Raw genomic sequence first — 22,757 nt, 5'->3', positions numbered from 1 at the left:
TTCTTGTTAGAGCCTTTGCATCACCATTGATTCATGAGAACAGATTTATCTAGAAATTAAGGGTGGTTCTTAAAAAAAAAAAACAACCCAAAATATAATCTCTAGGTCTACAGAGAGTCTGTGGTATAAAGATCAATGTGATCTTGGGGTCATATACCTAGAGTTCAAAGCCAGGTTTTAAAATTTTTTAGCTATCCAATAAGCAAATGACTTAATTTGTCTACTTTTTTATTTTTAATTTTCTCTCTTTTTTTTTTTTAAAGATTTATTTTTATACAAGAGCTGGGGTACAGGCCAGAGGCATGGGAGGGTGAGAGGATTCACCAGAGACAGAGCAGGGAGCAGAACAGGCAGACAACAGAAGTACGCTGCTGAGGGGAGCAGCAGCCGAGACAGGGGAAGTCTGCCGCACTATGGGATTCTCGCCTGCCAGCCGGAATCGAACCCGCACTGCTGAGGCTGCAGAAAGCTTCACAGCATGGCACTCAACCCACTGTGCCACCGGGGAGGCCCTAATTTTCTCTCTATATGGAGAAATAATACTGCCCACCTGATCAGGCTGTTTTGAATATTAAATGAGAAATTGGAAGAAAAGCATTTAGTATAGTGAATTTAGTATACATGGTATCACTGTATGCATTTAACTATAATTATTGCTAAATTTATTTAAGCTCCTCATTGTTACTGATATTGGGCATTTCTTTAAGAATAGCAGACACTGGGCCTCCCTGGTGGTGCAGGTGGTTGAGTGCAGTGCTGTGAAGCTGTTTGCAGGCTCTGCAGCGCGGGTTTGATCCCGGCAGGCCGGCGAGAATACTACATGATGCAGCAGACCTCTCCTGTCTTGCCCGCTGCTCCCCTCAGCAGTGTGTTTTGTCAATCTGCCTGTTCTATTCTATTCCCTGCTCTGTCTCAGGAGATTCTGGCCTATACCCAAGTTGTTGTATAAATAAAAAATCTTAAAAAAAAAAAAAGAATAGTAGGCACTTAGGAGACACACTATTGAAAGTGTGAGTCTGAGCTTTTCAGTGAATCTTTTATGCTGCTAGTTAAGTTTTGTTCTTGGTTATATTGTTGCATGAAATTGAGGATGAAGACAGCATTAGGCTATGTAGACCCTAGGACTGATAGACCCATTATTTCCATCTCCTTATTATACTCTATCTTTTGAGATACAGAAACCTGACCAAAGCAAATAAAAACAAAGCACACTCCAGTGTTTCAGGCAAATTCTATGTATTCTCTTTTTCCAATATGAGTTCAGTCTTGTACTTTTTTCTAGAGGTAGTAAAAAAAAATCTCATATTAAAATCTCAAAAATTTTTGTTCTAGAGTTTTTAGTATCATTTGGGTTTAGATTGGGCATAGCGTGTGACACAAATCTATACAAATACTGGCTTAAGCAAGATAGAAATAGTCTTCCATCTCACATAGTGTGGTCGTAGGCAGCCCTGAGTTTATACAGCACCTTGTATTTGATGGACTCAGGTTCCTGTTGTCTGGTGGCTCTGTCATGGGATGACATTTGCTCCTTGCTAACAGGAAAGGGAAAGGGAGGAGAGAAGAGTGTTTCTTGCTACTTTAAAAACACCCTCTAGAGGATACAAATGGCACTCTTTTAAATAGCACTCTGAGGTTCTTCCTGACATCAAATACCTGGTGGATTGCCACATTAATTTTCCAGTTCTCCAAACATAGTGTCCTATAATTTGATTCAATTCTAACCTTATCTTCCAGGAGTTAGTGTCAGATCCCACAAGACTGCCCCCATTTTAGATGCCAGCAACAAATGAGGTGCCAAGCCTAACCACACTTCTGTCTGATCAACTAGAAATTCATAAATTCTCACAATACCCTTCAGATTTGCTAATTAGCTAAAATGATTTGCGGAACTCAGGAAAAACACATTATATTTACAAGTGCATAGCCAGGTACATAAATTGAGCCCCGGGAGGGTCTTGATTGTGAAGCCTCTGTCCCTGGGGAGTTGGTGCACCATCTTGCAGGCACGTGGATGTGTTCATCAGCCTGGAAGTTTTTAGAGACCTCAGTCTACATCCCTCCCATCCCAACCTCTCCTCAGAAGTCTTGATTAGAAATTCCAACACTCTAAAAAAACAAATTTGGTCCTTCTGATTACCTGTTCCATCCTAAGGTTATCTAGGTTACCTCCCTACTCACCTCAACCCCTCATTAGCATAAAGTTAGATTTGGTCAAAAGAGACTCATGAGTAAGTAGCTATTGGGTAGTGAAATTCTGTGGTGTGCTAAGATAGAAAATGTAAGCAAAGGTATTGAGTATCATTTATATCATAGCTCAGAAATTCTGGTCTTGATTTTTTTCTTTGCAGTTCATCTATTTCAACTTCACTACTCAGAATTTCAATGCTTTACTTTCTTTGTATCAGTTTAAAATATTGCTTTGTTTCCTTATATTGGAAAAAACCCTTGGGAACTATTCCCACCTTAGCAGAGCTAGTATTCTTTTCTCCACTATAACTTGTCAAGTCAGCAGGATCAACTTGATTCACAATTTTATGAGCCACTTTAGACAATTTAACCAGATTATTTCTCCAGAGAACATAATAATGAACTATGTATTCATGTATGACATCCTTTAAAATTATAAGGATAAATAACAAAAGTAATGTCTTTTCTGGAGTTTTTTTTCCTGATCCTCAGTTGGACTAACAACCATAACTCCTGTAGGTCTCAACAGAAGCATCATCTTTTCTGAGAAATTGCCCAGGATTCTCAAGTCATACTCTTCCCCACACACATCAAAATTTTGATATCCCTGAAACTGGACTTGGTTCTCTGTGTCATGTTGTAGTTTAATTGACAACAATTTATATTTCTCAGTAGTACAGAATAATGGTACTTCTTATGTTTGGTGGATTGTTAGGTTTGATGAATTATGTACATATACATTTAAATATAATGGAAGCATAACTGAAAACATTTCCAGCTACTTCGCTTCCTGTCTTGTAAACTTCTTCCCCAAATAACATAGACCAGTAAAAATAAAATAAAACTACACAAAAATCAGTCAAAATTACTTGAAAGGGCCTCCCTGGTGGCGCAGCAGATTGAGTGCAGCGCTGTGAAGCTGTCCGCAGCCTCTATAATGCCGGTTCGATTCCCGGCCGGCCAGGGAATGGCGCAGCAGACCTCTCCTGTTCCTGCTGATCCCCTCAGCAGTGCTTTCAGTCTGCTCCCCACTCTGTCTCTGGTGAATCCTCTCACCCTTCCTCACCTCTGGCCTGTACCCCATTGCTTGTATAAATCAATAAAATCTTTAAAAAAAATCCATTAGGTAAAAAATTACTTGAAAACAAAGAATGTCCAAGTTTCAAAATAACTTCAAATGAAAAATTAAAAAAAAACATTAAATCACTGTGAGTAATCTCTTGTGTTCCTAGCCTCCTGCAAGGCATTGTGGCAAAAAGATAGTCTTTTAAAAACTGCAGCAAAGAGCAGGAAGGAAGCTAGTAACTGGCCTAAGGTTTGTCTAATATTGCCTGCAGAAAGAATAAATACGTGATAAATCTGAAAATAAGAAAGTATTTAAAGAATATCAGTGCATGGTCTACAAGGAAATGCTTAAAAATGTCTGATCTGTTTCCTTGTTTCCCCTTTTTGCCTTCTTTTGGGAAAAATGCAACAATTTCTTATATCTAAAATTGAAAAATTCTTTGAAAGACAACTCTTTCCCTTTGTTAAAACCCCTTGATAAAGACAACACAAGTAAATACTACCATTGTTATTAAAGGCTCAGTAATACAGTATAAAGTTTTATGTCTTCCACAAATGGTTAAGTTTTTACATTGAAGTTTAGAGAGACACCTTTCTGAAAGGCTATCTTTGACTTGAGACATGACTAGATCTTTGCCAAATCTTTCTGTTTTCCCTCCAATACTTCCACAATAATAAGAAAGAAATATGTTTCAAAAAGAAATGTGAATGTGTCTGTTTGCAAGTTTAACTACCTGGAATCAATAGTTCCAAAAACTCACTAGGTTTTGATAGAATTTATATTGTCAAAAAAAAAAAATCCTCTAGTTTGTTGTAAAAGGGATTATGACTACTCTAGCCTTAATATAATCTTTGACTCTCATACATTATACAGACAAGACTTTCAATGTCCTTTACAGATGTGGTCAAGAAAAAATAATGAACTAGAAGGACGTAACAGTGTATAGGGATAAAAGGCATAGAGAACAGTAGATTATTGGCAAAACCAGGACCTAGTAAGGAACATATTTTATCCCAAAGGAATGCTCCCTTATGAGAAAATCTTACTGGCAGGATTTCAGAATTGCTATGGGTCAGAATTTCTAGTGAAGATAGTAACTATGTTAAAGGAGAGGCTGTCTGTTATAGCTTTAATTCTAACCCCCTTCACCCATCGAATGTTGAGGTCTTAACCTCCACCACCTGTGAATGAGACTTTTGAACAGAGTCTTTGAAGATGATTAAATCACATATGGTCCTAATCATAGGGTTGTGTCCTTTTAAAAAAAGAAGATTTTTGGGGCCTCCCCGGTGGCGCAGCGGCTGAGCGCTGGGTTGCAAAGCTGCCCGCAGCCTCTACAGCGCCGGTTCGATCCCCGGCTGCTCCCCGGCCACCGGAGGAGGGTCCCACATGGCGCGCAGACCTCTCCTGCCGCCCACTGCTCCCCTCAGCAGTGTACTTCGGTCCTTCTGCCTGCTCTGCTCCCCGCTCTGGCTCTGGTGAATTCTCTCACCCTCCCGCGCTTCTGACTGTGCACAGTGCATGTATAAAAAATTAAATAAATAAAATAAATCTTAAAAAAAAAAAAAAGCCACTGAGGACTGTGACTCCTCCTTTAAAAAAAAAAAGATTTTTGTAATCCAGTCAAAAAATGGGCAGAAGAGCTAAAAAGAAACTTCTCTGAAGAGGAAATGCAAATGGCCAACAGACATATGAAAAAATGTTCAACATCACTTGTAATCAGGGAAATGCAAATCAAAACTACCATGAGATAGCATCTTACACCAGTGAGAGTGGCACATATTAAAAAAACTAGCAACAGCAAATGTTGGCGAGGTTGTGGAGAAAAGGAACTCTTCTACACTGTTGGTGGGAGTGCAAAACTGGTCCAACCACTATGGAGAGCTGTGTGGAGATTTCTGGACCTACTAAACATAGAGCTTCCATATGATCCAGCAATTCCACTCCTAGGTATTTACCCAAAGGACACAGAAACATCAATTCCAAAGAACACCTGCACCCCTATGTTTATAGCAGCACTATTTACAATAGCTAAGCTCTGGAAACAGCCCAAATGCCCAAAAATAGATGACTGGATCAAGAAGATGTGGTACATATATACCATGGAATATTACTCAGCATTCAAAAAAGATAAACACATGCTATTTGCAGCAACATGGATGGCGCTGGAAGGGATCATGCTCAGCGAAATAAGCCAAAAGAAAAACAAAAATACCGGATGGTCTCACTCATAGCAGGAATCTAGAAAACTTAATAAGGGACCAGGAAAATGAATAACTATAAGAAAATGAAAATCAAAATCAACAAAAAACTATGAACCAGAGACACTTTTTGGGGGGTAGGGGCCGGGAGGGGAGGGATTGGGGTCAGAATGGGGGGTTTGCAATTGTATGGGGGAATATAAAAATAAAATTTATTATTAAAATTAAAAAATAAAAAAAAAGATTTTTGGATAGAGACAAACACAAGAATGATGCCACTTGAAGATGAAGGTAGAGTGTGGGGTGATGCATCTCCAAGCCAAAGAACACTAAAGATTGTCAGCAAACCTCTAAAAGAGAGCATAGCAGATGCTTTCAGACAGTCCTTAAAGGGAGCAAACTATTTCATTACCTCCAGATCTCAAACTTCTGATCCCCGGAACAATGAAACAATAAATTTCTGTTCAGTCAGCCAATTTGTGGTACTTTGTAATGGGCAGTCCTAGTAAATGAGAAACTCTCTGATAGTTTTCATTTTCTCTCTGAAATATTTGGCAGAAGCATACTCTGAAAATACAGGGGCTGGGGTGGGGGGCAGAGGTGAAGTTGGAGGTTTGAAAAGAGGAAAGAGGAAATAGAAAAATATATTTTCCTTTTTCATGAAGTAACATTACATTATGATGTAAGTTTCAGTTCATCATTGAAAATCACCGTGTGTACATATTACAAGTTCCAATGTAGTTAGCAATCGAGTGTTGATTTGGACCACTAAAGTCAAAATCTATCCTTTACCGTATTGACCCTCTCCCCTCTTTACCCACCCCTCCCTCCTTCTGTTCTGGTAACTACTAATTTGGTCTTATGGTACAAAAAGTTATTTTTGTTTTAGTTAATTCATTTGTTTACCAAATATGAAATCAAATAGTGCATGTTTCCCTCTGTCTTATTTTACTGACAATAATTCCCTTAGGGTCCATCTATGTTGTTGCAGATAGCAGAATTTAATTAATTAATTAGTTTTAAAAGATTTATGTATATATACAAGAGCTGGGGCACAGGCCAGAGTTGGGGTGGGGTGGGAGGTGTGTGTGTGTGTGTGTGTGTGTGTGTGTGTGACAGGATTCACCAGAGACAGAGTGGGGAACAGAACAGGCAGACTGAATGAAATACACCGCTGAGGGGAGCAGTGGGCGAAACAGGAGAGAGCTGCTGCACCATGTGGGTTGCTCCCTGGCCAGCTGGGGATCGAACTTGTGCTGCAGAAGCTGGGGATTGCTTCATAGGGCGGTGCTTAACCCCTTGCCCCACCAGGGAGGCCCCAGAATTTAATTTTTTTAAATGGCCAAATAATATTCTGTTGTGTATGTATATCACATCTTTTTTATGTATTCACCCATCAATGGGTACTCAGGTTGTTTCCTGTTCTTGACAATTATAAATGTTGCTGCCACAAACATGGGAGTGCATATATATCTCCAAGCTAGTGATTTGTGTTTTTATTTTATTTATGCATCCAAGAACTGGGGTATTGGCCAGAGGCATGGGGAGGAGTGGCTGAGAGGATTCACCAGAGATAGAGTGGGGAACAGAACAGGTGTATTCACTGAAATACACTGCTAAGGGGAGCTGCTGCACCATGTGGATTAACTCCTTGGCCTGGGGATCAGACTTGTGCTGCAGTGGCTGCCAATAGCCTCATTGTCCAGAGACTTAGGCCCTTGTGCCACCAGGGAGACCCCAAGCTAGTGTTTTTGTATTTTTTCAGGTAAATTCCAAGACATTGGCCAACTGGATCATATGGAATTTCTATATCTAGTTTTTGGTATATAATCATTTTTCACTTTGGTTAAATTTATTCCAAGGTATTACTTTCTTTGATGATTTGATTTTTTCCCCCTGATTTCTCTTAATGCTAGTTATTTCTGTATAGATATAAACATTGAAATAACACACATAAATAAAACCAAAGTGTAAAAATCAGCCTATATATCACAGGCTTGTTTTAGCTATTAATACTACTTTTATCAGCATGTTTTTGGAGCTTTCTCTCTTCCTTCACACTTTCTGGCTCACTTTTGTTTTACAGTTAGCATTTTATCAAGGACTCTATGATTGTGTGTGTGTATACACATATATGTAATTTTAAATGAAGCAGCATTTCATGGACATGTGAAGTATTTCCAGTTTTAATATTGTATGCATGGGGGCCCAATCCCCAAATTCATTTTTCTCTGAAGTTATCTCCTATGCTGAAGTCTTTTAAGTGGAATTTGCTGGATAAGGCACTTTTTGAAATGAGAATACTCAGGGACAGAAAGATTTTTCAGGTGTCACAAAAAATATAAAAGTTTGGTTAGAATTCACAGCCAAGGTCTTCAAGTTTTTTTTTTGTCTAGACTCCTAAATAGTTATTTCTTAATACATGTCTCACTGGAAAAGTTCCACTCACAGTAGCAAATTTATATAGTCTACTGAGGCCACAGTTTTGACAGAGCCTTGAATTTTATTTATTCTAATCACCTGCTAGAAGAGAGAGGTAAATCTTTTGGTGGAGTAATTTCTTATGACATTTTGTGTTTATATTTTAAAAGATGATAGAAATCTAGAAGAGTTGCTTATGAGCCTATTTCAGACTGAATACATGTGGAGCTACTCTGTGGCTGCCTTTTGATCATTTTAATGGCAAGCTACATGCGGAAACATAGGCCAGATAGTCAGGGTTTGCTGTTGGGTGAGGAAAATTTGGAGAGGCACCATGAAAATTTTGTTTAAATAGCAAGTTAAGAATACTAAGGAAACTATATCAACAGTTACTCACTGACAATGAACTGTTTATTTTATAAAATTAAAAAAAAAATGAAGTTGCTGTTGCTAAGGCTGTAGATGTTGATATATGTGATTAGTCATCTTTCGATCTGAAAAAATTTGCTTAATTTCCCCATTTTATATAATGTCTACCTATGCTTGTTACAATTTTTCTTTTATCTTGTCAGCCTCCGCCATTAAGCAGTGAATACTTTTCAAATTTTGCCTACATTTGTGCCCCTCCAAGAGTCCAGCACAATCACAGAAGAGACCAAGGTCTTTAAATATCATGGAAGTCCAGATTTGAGTTCATAAGGCCCATTCTTGTCCTCTATTACAGGATTCTTTTCATGTGACCTTTATAATTACCCCATTTAAAGTCTGGCTTATTTATGCGGATACAAAGAATAAGTTTAGTTCACCCTGGATTAGACATTTTAAATGGAAGATTTAAGTCATAATTGGCATAATCAAAAATCCAAAAGTTTATTTGTCAGAGACTTTCTTCCTAATTATAGATATGATTAAGTTATGAGCTTTTAATCAGAGCCTGGTACTTTTCCTGTAGCAGGCAGACAAGATACTATCTTTTTTTTTTTTTGTACAAGGTTGTATCTTATTAATTTTCCTTTCTCATACCAATCATACCAAGAAAAAGATAGTTATAGTATAAAGTTATGACAAAATTTTCTGTTTGAGGAAACAAAACCCAAACGCCATCTTAATTAATTTGGAGAAGAACTCATGTTTTATAGCTGCCAGGTTTTTGTCTTTCCTTTTCCTAAAATTTTCAGCACAATGAGGTCATTTAAACTAAATATATGGGGCCTCCCCGGTGGCGCAGCAGTTGCGCGCTGGGTTGCGAAGCTGCTCGCAGTCTCTGCAGCGCCGGTTCGATCCCCGGCTGCTCCCTGGCCGCTACCCGGCCACCGGAGGAGGGTCCCACATGGCGCGCAGACCTCTCCTGCCGCCCGCTGCTCCCCTCAGCAGTGTACTTCGGTCTTTCTGCTGCTCTGCTTCCCGCTCTGTCTCTGGTGAATTCTCTCACCCTCCCGCGCTTCTGACTGTACCCAGTGCTTGTATAAACAAATAAATCTTTAAAAAAAATAAAAATAAACTAAATATATGAAGAGAAGCAAGTTTTATTTATTCATATACTTGAATACTTTGTTTTGTTCCTTCTCCCGCCACACAATTTATTTATCAAGGGACAAAAAAACCAAGAAAATTAAAATTGAAATTGACTTGCCTTACAAAGAAGTAGTAATTAAAATTTTCTTTGCCTGAATTACTTGTACTTCTAAAAATTGTCAAAATTATTTTTCAATTATTCACGTTCCCTCATGGAGGCTTTCTGTAATCAACACTAAGAAAAGGTTTAATGAAGTTACGCTGCTTTACTTTTAGTGGGAACCATTTTGTTGTGCTGCCAGATGCATTTCCCAGTTTGGAGATGAAGATGAACAAAATCAGTATTAATATGGCCACTGACTTTGCCAGTCATTTGTTATAATTACTTTCTCTTTGGAACCTGTGTTTATACCCTACCTAGAGAAATTAGAGAAATGTGAACAATGTTATTTTTAAGAGAAATTAGAGAAAGAATGAACTTTTTTTTTAATCCTAAATTTGTAATTTTGCTTAGATTAACACAAGTTGGGGATAGGCACATGAACATTGAGTTCCCAGCATACTCTGCAATGCTCCAGCTGTTGTAATGAAAGAGTATAGGCTTTGAAATCACAGGCTTGTTTTGCTTTTTATTGACTGTTCAACCTTGGATAACTTATTTAATTTTTCTGAGTTTCATTTCTCTCATCTCTAATGTGGGGATGGTATGTTTACCTTGTAGACCTGGCTAGAGGATTATATGTAAGAAATACAGCATTATCTGAGCGGCATCTGGCCAATAGTATGTGTTCACTAAAGGAATATTGCTCTTTTTTAAGTGATTAACTTTACACAGTGGCATTGAGTTTGCAGTAATGCAAAAGATGAATTTTTCCCCAAAGCTTTCTTTTTAAAAATTTGAAATGCTTTCTTTATGGTAGCAGGAAAGATAGTTGAGACACACAGAAACACTTATTTCTCTTTGTCCTATTCCAATTGTCTGCAGCTAGTATTTTAAACTAGAAAGCGTAATTAGTGACTTGATGCTTCGGGATGCTATCTATTACATTTATTGTGGAAAATGCCAGTTTGTTAGTTTTAATGAGATCCTGTCTAATGATTACAATCATTCTTACATAAAAACATTGACTGATTTTTTAGGTTCTGGCTGCCAAGTGAAATTGAGGAACATTAATATAAATTGATGATCACTGAGAACTGAATCAACTTAAATGATTTAAGTTGATGCGCATAGCAAAATAGTATACTAATTAATGTATTAATGGGTCACTTTAAGTTTTAGCTATTAACTTTAAGCTGTGTTATAGCTGCTGAAAAATATATTTGATGTATGGTTTAAAAATTTAGAAACAAGTATACATATATACAGGAATTAAGTGACTGGTGCATGATTTCTGTCTGTTGAAGTAGGAAACTGCAGACAAGCAATGTTAAAAGTCTAGAAAGATCCAGGTGATACTTAGAGTTGTAGATATTAAAATGATTTCACGTTTTGCTTTTTCTAGGATACATGCAGTTACCTGTGGGGCCTAAACTATAGACCCATATGGACTATTTCAGCCATTGCTCTAGATACCTATATATATGTATTTGTAGATATGTGCATATACATAGTTTAGTATACACACATTTTCTTCTTCAGCCAAGTGGACCTAGAAGCAATGACTCCCTAGTAGTGATACACACATTCAATGCCCAGAACTTAACTTTAAATGTCATTCCCCAATAAAAGAAATCAGGACTCCTTGGAGAAATAACTGATTCTGGGGTTGGAAAAGGAACATGTAGGATGAAACTGAGCAACTTTTAGTGTCAGAAATTAAAGATGCACAAAAAAGAAAACCAAGCAACCAAAAAAAAAAACATATTGATGGAGGCATATCAAAGGCTCACATGGGTCAATGAAAAGCCCTCCCAGTAGCCAAAGCTAAATCATTTGAGCAACAAAATAAAGTAGGACTGTATCCCAAAGTACACAATAAATATCCTTGCATTCATACTGATATAAATAAATGATTACATAAGTAAATAAAAATTGACAAATATCCCATATATAAGAATTTCAAGTAATTAATGTGCTAACTAAATCTGTCCTTGAGATGTGAACATAACTAACTCCTCACACTTTAAGCAAGGGTTGTGCATAGTGACTTTCTTCTCAAGAGTGTAGAAGGGAACAGGAAGTGCACCTAGTAGTAGAGACACATGACATAAACCATCTCACCACAGTCAAGGTCAATGCCAACGGTGAGAAGTCATGTTGATAGTGTATACTCTTGATATGATGCAGTGTAAGTGGTGCTTTACCTGTGCCTTCCTTTCTGGCATTCATAACCCTGTTCAATCAAATTAGTAGGAAATCATCAGACAAATCCAAACAGAGGGACAGTCTATAAAATCCCATAATTCCTCAAAGCTGTCAGTGCCCTAAAAAATTCTGAGAAATGACCCAGTATTGGAGAAGCTAAGGAGGCATGAATAAATATAAGGTGGTATTCTATATTTATGTTTAGGAATGGAATCCTGGAACAGAACAGGGATATTAGGCAAATATTAAGGAAATATGAGTAAAATATGAACTTCAGTTAGTGATAATGTATATTTAACTAATGTATTAACCTGGATACATTAACCAGGTCATTACTATTTACTTGTATCAGATAAGTGGTGGTCAGATGGAGGAGCAGCTTGCATATTTGAACTGATACCTTTTTCAAATGATATAGGCATTTTGTAATTTTTTATTTGGCTAATATTCATAATTTTCAAGTTTTTAAAAATCTAGCCTTTGTTCTCTTTGTTTAAATAACTTAAATTTTAATGAGCTCCTTATTTGATAACATTTTCATAAGTTATTTTTGCAAAATGAATAAAAGCAAATACCCTCAACACCATATGGACAATTTCTTTCTTGCAGAATTTTGCAAGTAAAACACAGATGGAATGTTTGAGTCCACTCTGCCCCAATTCACATGTGGAAATTTATACTATCATATTCTTCGTGATAGTAGGGTGGAGTCTTTGGGAAGTGATTAGATCATGAAGGTGGGAATAGCTTCCTTTAAAAGAGACACTAAGCATACCATACTACCTCATCTTTTCTAATTTGATAATGTGTGATTTGTTATTTTTAAATAAGATTTTTTTGCACTTTCATAAATATGTCCATTCTGTTAGGATTTAACCTAATACAGGTTTTTATTTGCATTTCCACCTTCACTTTTTTGTTTGCCTTATTCTCTCTAATTGACTTTTTAAAGTCAAGGGTACTCACCAATGGCAGGAGTTACAGTCAGAGAAGGTCTTGATGACTTCCAGTGTAGCCATGCTCATTATATACAAACAAGTCTAGTGTTTGTTTTTTTTAAAGATTGATTTATTTATGCATACAAGAGCTTGGGTACAGGCCAGAGATGTGGAGGGGTGGGGAGAGGATCTACCTGAGAAAGAGTGGGGAACAGAACAGGCAGATTGATTGAAATACACTGCTGAGGGGAGCAGTAGGCAAGACAGGAGAGGTCTGCCTTGCCATGTGGGTTTCTCCCTGGCCAGCTGGGGCTTGAACTTGAGCTGCAGAGGCTGTGGATTGCTTCATAGTGCGGTGCTTAACCCCTTGCGCCACCAGGGAGCCCCCAAGTCTAGTGTTTTTTTTTTTTTTTAAAGATTGATTTATTTATACAAGAACCAGGGTACAGACCAGATGTGTGAGAGGGTGAGAGGATTCACCAGAGACAGAGTGGGGAGCAGAACAGGCAGACTAACTAAATACAATGCTGAGGGAAGCAGCGGGTGAGACAGGAGAGGTCTGCGTGCCATGTGGGACCTTCACCCTGCGGCCAGGGATCGAACTGGCACTGCAGAGGCTGCGGGCAGCTTCACAACCCAGTGCTCAACTGCTGCGCCACTGGGGAGGACCCTATATATGAATGTTTTCCTGTTTCTGAAAACGTTTTATTTTTTTGTATTTTTGTAATACTGTACTAGAACGTTAGGTGGGTTTTCGTGTTCTAGTATGCTGAGACATTTAACTTATTCCTTACAGTTTACTACAAACTCTAAACTTCTTCCTACCTTTGCTGGAACTCAGAAGTTTAACATCCATTTCTTTGGTGGTCTTTGAGAGGTTTAAGTGCAGATGAAAGGAGTCATTTTTATGAGTTATACCTAGGTTGGAAATGTCTTATATATTTTGATTCTATGGTTTTGTTTCCTTCCTTACACACATTAAAAAACCCAGGACGTTTTAAAAATGAAATCTTAGACCCAATTTATGAGGAAAAGAAGTGAACCAAGGGGAAGCAGTGATGCACATATTTTTGCACTCTGCACTATATATGAAGGACTGTTTTTTTTCTTTTGGTCATGATACTACCATTTGATTTCTTCAGAGGATACTCTAATGTCTTTGGATACGTTGTATTTTCTTCTCTACAAATTTCTTTTATGGATCTTAAGATGCTTTATATGTATTATTAATAAGTAGTACAATTCAATATTTATGTGTCCTCCACATTATATAAGTCAGAGTGCATATTCTTTTGCATTTTCAGTTTTATAGAAAACAATTTTAATTTTTCCACTTCACTTATCCTCTCTCAATTGCCCATTGAAAGTTTGGCCATTCTATTAAGCTTCATTCAATTTTCTATTATAAATTTCACTTTTCTTCAAAACCCTTTCTCCAAAGTCCATCATTTATCATGTTATTATTCTCTGTACAGACACTCATCAATATTTGAAAGCTGCTATATTATGAATTTTGGCTGCCTGAGCTCTCCAACTTTGATATCTCATCTGGTCCACTTCAAGTTATAATTGCATCTGACCCTTCTGACTTTTCAGCAGACTTGGAAAGGAGAAATTCTGTATTAGTTTCATAAAAACTGCTTTACTTTGTTTTTTTTTTTTCTCATTAGTAAAGAGAGATCTCCAAGTCACATAATCATTTCTGTGGACTCCTAAACAAGGCAACATTTTTCAGAATGCTGGGTGAATTTTGGTAGCATATGATGAACCTCTGGAAGTTAATGTGGTTAGATTTATAAAGCTGAGCAGATGAATACCTGTGTTTATACTAATAATGCCCTTTTTCTGTATTATATAACTACATTGATTTCTAAACAGCAATCTTATTTTTTTTGAAAGGTTTTAAAAGCACCATTAAGGACCTCCCCTGTGGTGCAGCGGGTTGAGCACAGTGCTGTGGAGCCGTCCACAGCCTCTGCAGCACGGGATTGATTCCTGGCTGGCCAGGGAGATTCCCACATGGCGTGGCAGACCTCTTCTGTCTCTCCCGCCACTCCCCTCAGCAGTGTATTTCAGTCATCTGCCTGTTCTGCTCCCCGCTCTGTCTCTGGTGAAACCTCTCACTCTCACACGCCTCTGGCCTGTACCCCAGCTCTTGTATAAAAATAAATCTTAAAAAAAAAGCGCCGTTGAAATGTTCATTATAATAAAGTAGCAAACAGGAAAATAAAGCTATAACAAATAAAAGTACCAGTTTCCTTTCCAAGTAAATAGTTATTAAAACTTTGGAGTGTAATCTTTAAAAATTTTATGGCATATATATTTTTCTTTAAAAAGTTAAACCGTATTGCAAAGAACTGCCTTCTTTAATTCAGAAATATGACACTATTGGAATTTTAGCATAGAATGTTCTCTAAACTTCTAAGATAGAAATGACAACAAATGAGTTAATGAGGAACTTCATTAGGGACTATATGATGTTACTATGAAGATAGAACCTGTCACAACTCCATTATGCTACCAGGAGCCCAAGACTGTATTTGGATCTTTGGAGTTGATGTAATATGAGGTGAAATAGAACACCTTGAAAAGGTCAGATATATAGAGATGGTTGTGTGTTACATGTATGGGTCTGCAGACTTAAGTGAGATGCCTTGTAGGTGGACCACAGGAAAGCCTCTCTGGGTAACATTGGAGAAAGTATTGCAGTAACATATTTATTCTGTCTCACTTTATTTTTTAAGAATATGCTCACTAACCTCCCCTATTCAGTATAAACAATTTATGCATTCCTTTTATTAAGACTGGAATCTCTTAGTTCTGAAGAGCATTGTTTATACACAGCATTCATTATGCAAGTTTAAATTGTTTTTTATCAATCACTTAGTCTCCTAATTAAGAAAATTGTGCTATTTCATAAAAGATGAAGGTTCTTTTTCATTATAGATGTATGAAATATGGAGAAAGGAAATGAATATGATCAGGCATATCTCATATTTGTAAATTCCTTTTCTGCAATAGCAAATAACCACATAAAATTTTGTTGTGGCTAAGTTGATGCTTACTATAATTATATCATGTGCATAAGTTCATGGTGATGTCACTTATTAACTCTTAAGGATTTTGTGAGAAAAATTCTATTGGCAAGTGTAACCAGTTCTTTTATGAAATAAGAATGGAAATAAAATGATGCATCTCTCACTGAATCTACAGAGTTGTAGATTAAATATCTCATGACACTATACAGATAAAACCTTGAATGGTGACTGATTGAAATGAACCTAATTTTCATTTGGTACTTATTTTCTAATTATTTGACAGTTCATCAGTAATATTCTTTACAAATAACAGGGGTTCTGGAAGATAGTACATAGCTCAATACAGGTTAGCTACTGGAATATTTCATCTAGCATATTTCTGAAATATTTGGAAACAAATATATTAAGAGATTCAACATACAATTAGAAAGGATCAATTAATATTCAGTGCAGTGAATTGCTAGTGAAATTAAAAACTTGTTCATACAAAAATGAATTTGCACAAAATTTTAGCCATTCCTTTTCATGTTTTAATGTTTTTAAGTTAGGAAACATTGCCTGCAATATTTTAATATCTGTGAGGAAAGATTGGACTCTATCTCTAATGTACTTGTATCACTTTGAAGATTAGTGGAACTTAACTTTTTATGAGACGCCAATTATTGACACCTATAAATGGAGCTGGCTTTCCTGTCTGTTCTTTAAGGTTATTGACTTTGTATTCACCTCTGAGTCCTGTTCAGAGTACTTCCGAAGTACCATGAAGTTGTCAATTCAGGGCCAATTTCATATCCCCAAACCTTGCCTTGAATAAAGTATGTCTGGGTACTTCAGGTTAGATAGTTGGTCCTTGTAAACTTAAAAAATGTCTGGAATAAGAGGACTCCTCAAGGTTACAAGTAGGTCAGGAGAATTTCTTATCCTCCTAAAGTTTTAAAACTATAGACAAGATATATCAGTGAGATTTACTTGAGAATATATCATTATTAGCTATCATTTACTGGGAATACTATTTGCTCAATAATTCTGTTAGTAACCCTGTAAGGTAAAATATTCTTTAGGAGACAGGTGCTGAGAGTGATTAAGGGCAATCTTCATGGTTTCATCACTAGGAAGTAGCATAATTGGGATCAAATGCTTATTGAACTGAGTCTAAAGTGTATATGTATATCCATGCTACCATTTTCAAAGTGAGGAGGTATACAAATCAGAATAGTAAATGCCTAGGAAGGGGTAATGATACTATTATCATAATATAACAGGTTTCCTCTTTGCAGGCTAGATTGACCATGACTATGTGTATAACATCAAAGGAATTGCTAAATAAAAGTATGGATTTGAATTTATTTATATGAGAAGAAAATCCTTAGAAAACAATGCTTCTGCCAGCTAGTATTTGGTTCATAAGTTGCTGCTAATGCCATTCTGAGGCAGGAACAGATATCATAAAGTGACTGTCTGATCCCCAGTTTGTGTTTCTTTCTAGAAAATGTGGTTTAATTTGCTTAATTTGCCAGATATTTCTAACTTCAGATATTAGGGTATATACACATCAATTCTTTGAAGTTGTCCCTATGAAGAGCTCTTTTCTTCAGACACAAGCTTTATTATTCTAATGGTACAGTTGCTCAGCAGAAAGTTTTCTAGAGATAGAACTGTTTAGACATAGACAAACTACTTTTTTAAAAAATATGAGACAGGAACCAAGACAGTTCCAAAAAAGATGTTGACTCACGGGTAATCGCACAGTCAGCATCTAGCTCTGCACAGGGACTGAGAGCTCAATTCATCTTGTCAACGCCTGCCTGGTTTTGAAACTCATGCTTGTATGTGGAGATGAGCCTTATTGGTCAGATAGCAATTCAGTTAAATGAATTCAATTTGTTTCTCACTCTACTGATCTTACCTAATTTAATTCTCCAGGGAGGAAATTTTGGTAAGAACACTTTTGTAGCTTTTCCAAAGCATTTGGTAGGAGGCATTTCCATCCCTAGACTGAGGAAGAAGGTGAAGACGACAGTGGTCAGTTACATTCAGAAGAGATTAATGACTATGTACTTGTTTTAGTGGGGAAGAAATTCCATCACTGAGCACATTGTGAGATAAGAGGGCAGGTAGAAACTTTGCTGTTTTTGTGTATACCTGTAGTAAGAATTCAGACACTTAATTTCCTTTAATAAAGAATGATTTTTTTTTAAAGATTTATTTATTCATGCATACAAGAACTGGGGCACAGGCCAGAGGTATGGGGAGGGGGAGAGGATTCACCAGAGACAGAGTGGGGAATAGAACAGGCAGACTGACTAAAATACACTGCTGAGGGGAGCAACGTCTGAGCCGGGGGGGGGGGGTCTGCTGCACCATGTGGGTAGCTCCCTGGCCAGGGATCGAACTCATGCTGCAGTGGCTGCGGACAGGCTCATAGGTTGTGTCTTAACCCCTGTGCCACCAAGGAGGCCTTAATAAAGAATGATTTTTGAGGCATTCTCTTAAATTCTGCACAAGTATTGATTAACTTAGACCCTGCTTCCCAGAATGCTCCTAGTTTTAGTTTGGTTCCAAATAATAAAATTTTGGAACCAAAAGAATAAATTGCTTTAGTTAAGCAACAGAATTTTAGGGACACAACCGTTTACCTATATATTACACGCTAATAAAAAAGAAAATTGTTTGAACTTTAGATTTTAATTTCTCTGCTTATTTACATCCTGTTTTGCCATCTTATTAAATCAGGGATCAAATTGGAGTTAGTTGAATTTTTGCGTTGGTAGAAAGATTCCTGTAGAAAATAGCAGATAAATATGTGGATGTTAATTATACTTTTGTATTATGTTTTTTAATTGTTTTATCTTTGTAAATCTACAGTTGCTGTGATAAAATAACCTCTAGAAAATCAGTGTGAAGTAGCAAATGAGAAGTTGTGTGATGCCCAAGAAGCGCACATATTGGTAAGTGTAAGAATATCATTTTTTTCCTATCAAGTTATATGTATTATTTTTTAAAAATGTGTACTAAGTTGTTAGAACATAAGCATTTGCGAAGTTATTTGGACCTAACCTGAATTCATGAAATGACTAAATTTTCCTTTTGGTCTAAGGTGAGTATGAAATTACTGAGACATGAAAAGTGCTTTGGGGTTCTTTGATTTATGCCAAAAATTTAGATAGGATGAAAATATCCTATTGAGGAAAAATAGTTTTGAGGTTTGGATTCTTATTAACTATCTTCAGCATCCTTTTTCTCCAAAGAAACTTCATATTAATATTCTTGTCAAAGGCCAAATTGGAAAATTATAGTCAATTTGTCTTTAAATCCTATTTTAGTTCATTTTGGAGAGAGATGCAATGTCAGACATGTAATAAGCATTCATTTGTGGAATGAACTAACATGTTTGTGAATTATATTTAATCACAAAATAATTGTTCCAAATTATTAAAATCTTTTCAATTGCCATTAAATTAACTTTTATGATCAGAACACCCCAAATAATTTAGAGTATTGTTCAAATAACTGAGTTTCAACAAACAACCTATGTTCTCCTGTACATCATTAGCATATTGTTTTGATAATGGAGAACAAGTACCTTGGGTATGTCTTCACCTTATGCCAAGAGAAGTGATGCCTTCTGTCTATGGAAAAGTGCTAATTCCATCTGCTCCTGTCAAAGCAGGAATGGTGTGAGAATACTCATTAAAAATAAGCAAAGATGTACCCAAGGGATCAAAATGCAAATTACACAGGAATATGTAAAATAAAAGGGAAAACCTTCCTCCTCAGAAATCTGTTGCCTTCTACCCCAAAACATGCCCCATTAATAACTTTTTGTTTTGTTAGACAGGCTGTAGGAAGGTTTCCAGTGCTCTCCACCTTCTGATTTTCTTGTCCTTGTATACTCCCCACTCCTTCAATATGGGCGGCATCTGTAACTTGCTTCTAAACAACAGGATATGGCAAAGGTGATGGGATGTTAATGGGATAACATTACATAAGATTTTAACTTCTGTCTTGTTAGCAGACTCTCTTAATATATTCTTTCTTTGCTAGCTTTGATAAGGTAAGTAACCATATGGAGATTGCCATGTGGAGTGAATTAGGGGTTGTCTTGCCAATACTCAGCAAGTTACTGGGACCCTCACTCAGAAAACCTGCAAGAAACTGAATCCATGTAAAACTGAGAGATGGATCCTTCCCCCATCGAACTTCAGGTGAGACCCCAATCCTGACTGGCAAGCTTATTGCAGTTGCATAACAGAAACAGAAGCAGAGGACCTACCTAAGTCAATTCCTGATCCACGGAAACTGTGAGTTAATAAATATCTGTGATTTAAAACTTCTAAGCTTGTAATAATATTGCTGTATTGCAAAAGATTGCTAATATGTGTTCTTCCAGGAATACTCACAAATGGAATCACATTATATGAATGTTTGGCAATTTGCCTTTTGTATTCTCGGCAGGAAGGATATTGTGACCAAGAAAATAGCCATCACAATGGGTCTGCTGTTTCTAGTGGTTTTCATTTAGATGCTATTCGGTGAACAGAGAATTTGCAAATGGCAGGCAGAGCAGTTGTGAAAGAGGGTGTCTTTTGACCATGTGGTGCAAGTGGACTCCTCCTACCCTCAGGTAACAGGGTAACTCAATGAAACTTTGCACTGTCTCAGAAGTGTGGTTGAGAAGGGGCTAGAGTGTTGAATGTTGGTCAGCCCCACCTTCCCGTGTAACCACAAGAGAATTTTGGATGCTTTTGATCAGATAAGAGTAAGGTAAAAGGCAAAAGTGTTCTTAAAATATTTTCTTTTCCTGTTCTTCTAATATTTTGCACAATAATGCTACTTACTAGCAGTGTGTAGAGAAAATGAGTTTTTACTTTTCTCTCTGACCATGCACTGGTTTCTTAAGTCTCAAGATATTTCATTTCTTGATAAAGCTGTTTCCACTGATCCTGGTACATGTTCTTCTAGTACTTAGTCCAGTCATCTAGGCAACCAGTGTTGTTTCATGAGGTCTCAGGCCAATCTTACTGCTTCTGGGAAGTCCTTGCTGATCTTCCTGAACAGGTCAAATCCCACTATTTTAAACTCTCACAAAACCCTGTGTTTTTCCTTCATGGCACTTAGTACTTAGAATGACTGTAATATTGCATTTAATTCTGTGATTAAAAAATGTCTCTTGCCTTCATTATACCTATAACCTATATACTTATAGCCTATATATATAGACTATAAGAGTGTGTGTGTGTATATGTGTGTGTGTATATATATATATATATATACTCTTGCCTTCATTATACCTATAGCATATATATATATATATTTATATATAAAGCCTAGGTGAAATATATTCTGGGTGAATTTGGTTTATTCAATAAGATATTTATGTTTATCTACAAGTACTTTATTCTCACGGGGTGTTTTAAACAGTACGATTAAAATCAGGAACATGAGACAAATCTATCTCTTCTACTGCCTGAAAAATTTAGTAAAGGAAATCTTTCCTGAGAATTTTGTAGGTGAAAGTGTGAAAAAGGAGGGAAAAAATCTTTTCTTACAGAGGAGAAATACTATTGAGCCATGAAAGGGTTTCTATTGTGAGAGAAAATCTTGTATGACGCAGGGTATGTGCAATATTTTTCTTAATGTATTTCTTACATGAGCACATGTGAGAGGAACTTGATTCCCTCAGACAGGATGTGCTCTGTAGTTAGATTTTGTTTTTGTCTTTCAGTCTCTTTATTGCTAAACATTGCACTAAGAATTATTCTGGGAGCAGAAACTCTAAATTTGGTACCTTTAAAACAGGAAAAATGGAACAATCAGTAGAAAAATTTTTCATTTATTCATTTGGCAAGGTTTTACTGAGTGTCCACTCTACAAGAATGTATCATATGGTCACTGAAGAAGCTCACAAACAAGTGGGAACTTAGCAGTAACTGCATTATAAAAATATATAATAAAGGAAAACATAGGGTACTATGAAACTAGAGATTGGGCATATTTAATTTAAACTGGGAGGTATAAAATTTCACTTTCTGGAATGATGAATCCCTTTGAGTATCTTAAAGACTGAGAAGTTAGCCAGGCAAAGCATGGCATGGGAGGTATTGCAGAGAACAAGACAGGCTAGAGGCAGGCACAAAATGATACTATGATATGGAGCTAGTAGAGCTAAGATTGTAGGGGCAGATAAAATGGGGCCAGATCCATTGTCTGAAAGAGTTAACTTAGGTATGTTAGTGATTGCTTCGAATACAAAGAAATGTGATCTTGAGGGTAGAATGAGATTTGGGAATGTTAGAGTAATCCCAAGAGGCAGTGATGAAGCCATAAATTAGAGGACAGAGGAAATGAGATGGATTCTAAAAACACTTATATGAAATAACTGATAAGGCATTAATACTAATTGGACATAGGGAGTCCAGGAAAGGGTTTGATAAAGATAATTTCCTTCTATATAATTGGGCAATGAAGTGATTGGAGTTGCCAATCACCAAGACAGAATTTCTTTCAGTGAAAGAAAATGAGTTTAGCTTTGGATATCTATTAAGGAGATATCCATGTGGAGGTATACAGTTGACAGTTGGCTATGTGAGAATGGACTTCAAGAAAAGGGTTTAAGCCAGAGATAAGGATTTTTTAGGTTTAAAATTGTAGTTGAAGCGATCAATGAGGGCAAGATTGCAGTGAGATTGTGAGGAAAAGGGCAAAGAATGGAACTCTGAAAGTTACCATCATGTGAGAAGGATAAAGTAGTCTGTGAAGGAAATGGTGTAGGGAGAACCCATATCACCATCCCCCACAACTTCTTTTGCCTCCTCACTCATTTTTTCCAGGTCAGGTGGCCCAACTCATACCCACTTTCTCTAATGTTGGTGTCTTCTTCTCCATGTAAAATATACCTGTCTGCTCTTTGCCTTGTGGTATGAGGCTGGCCTCTGTCAGCACCATTTGACTGTCCAACTGTGTTGAAACCTTGTGAGTAATTATGTTAATTGAAGGTAGAGTTTTAATAGGCCTCCTTGACTACATATCAGTGGTTCTGTATTGGAGGAGGTTATTCTCCCCCTGCCTCAGGAAGACATT

The sequence above is a fragment of the Talpa europaea genome (assembly GCF_964194135.1).
Source record: "Talpa europaea genome assembly, chromosome: 6".
Classification (NCBI taxonomy): Eukaryota; Metazoa; Chordata; class Mammalia; order Eulipotyphla; family Talpidae; genus Talpa; species Talpa europaea.
This window is presented reverse-complemented; position numbering follows the sequence as displayed.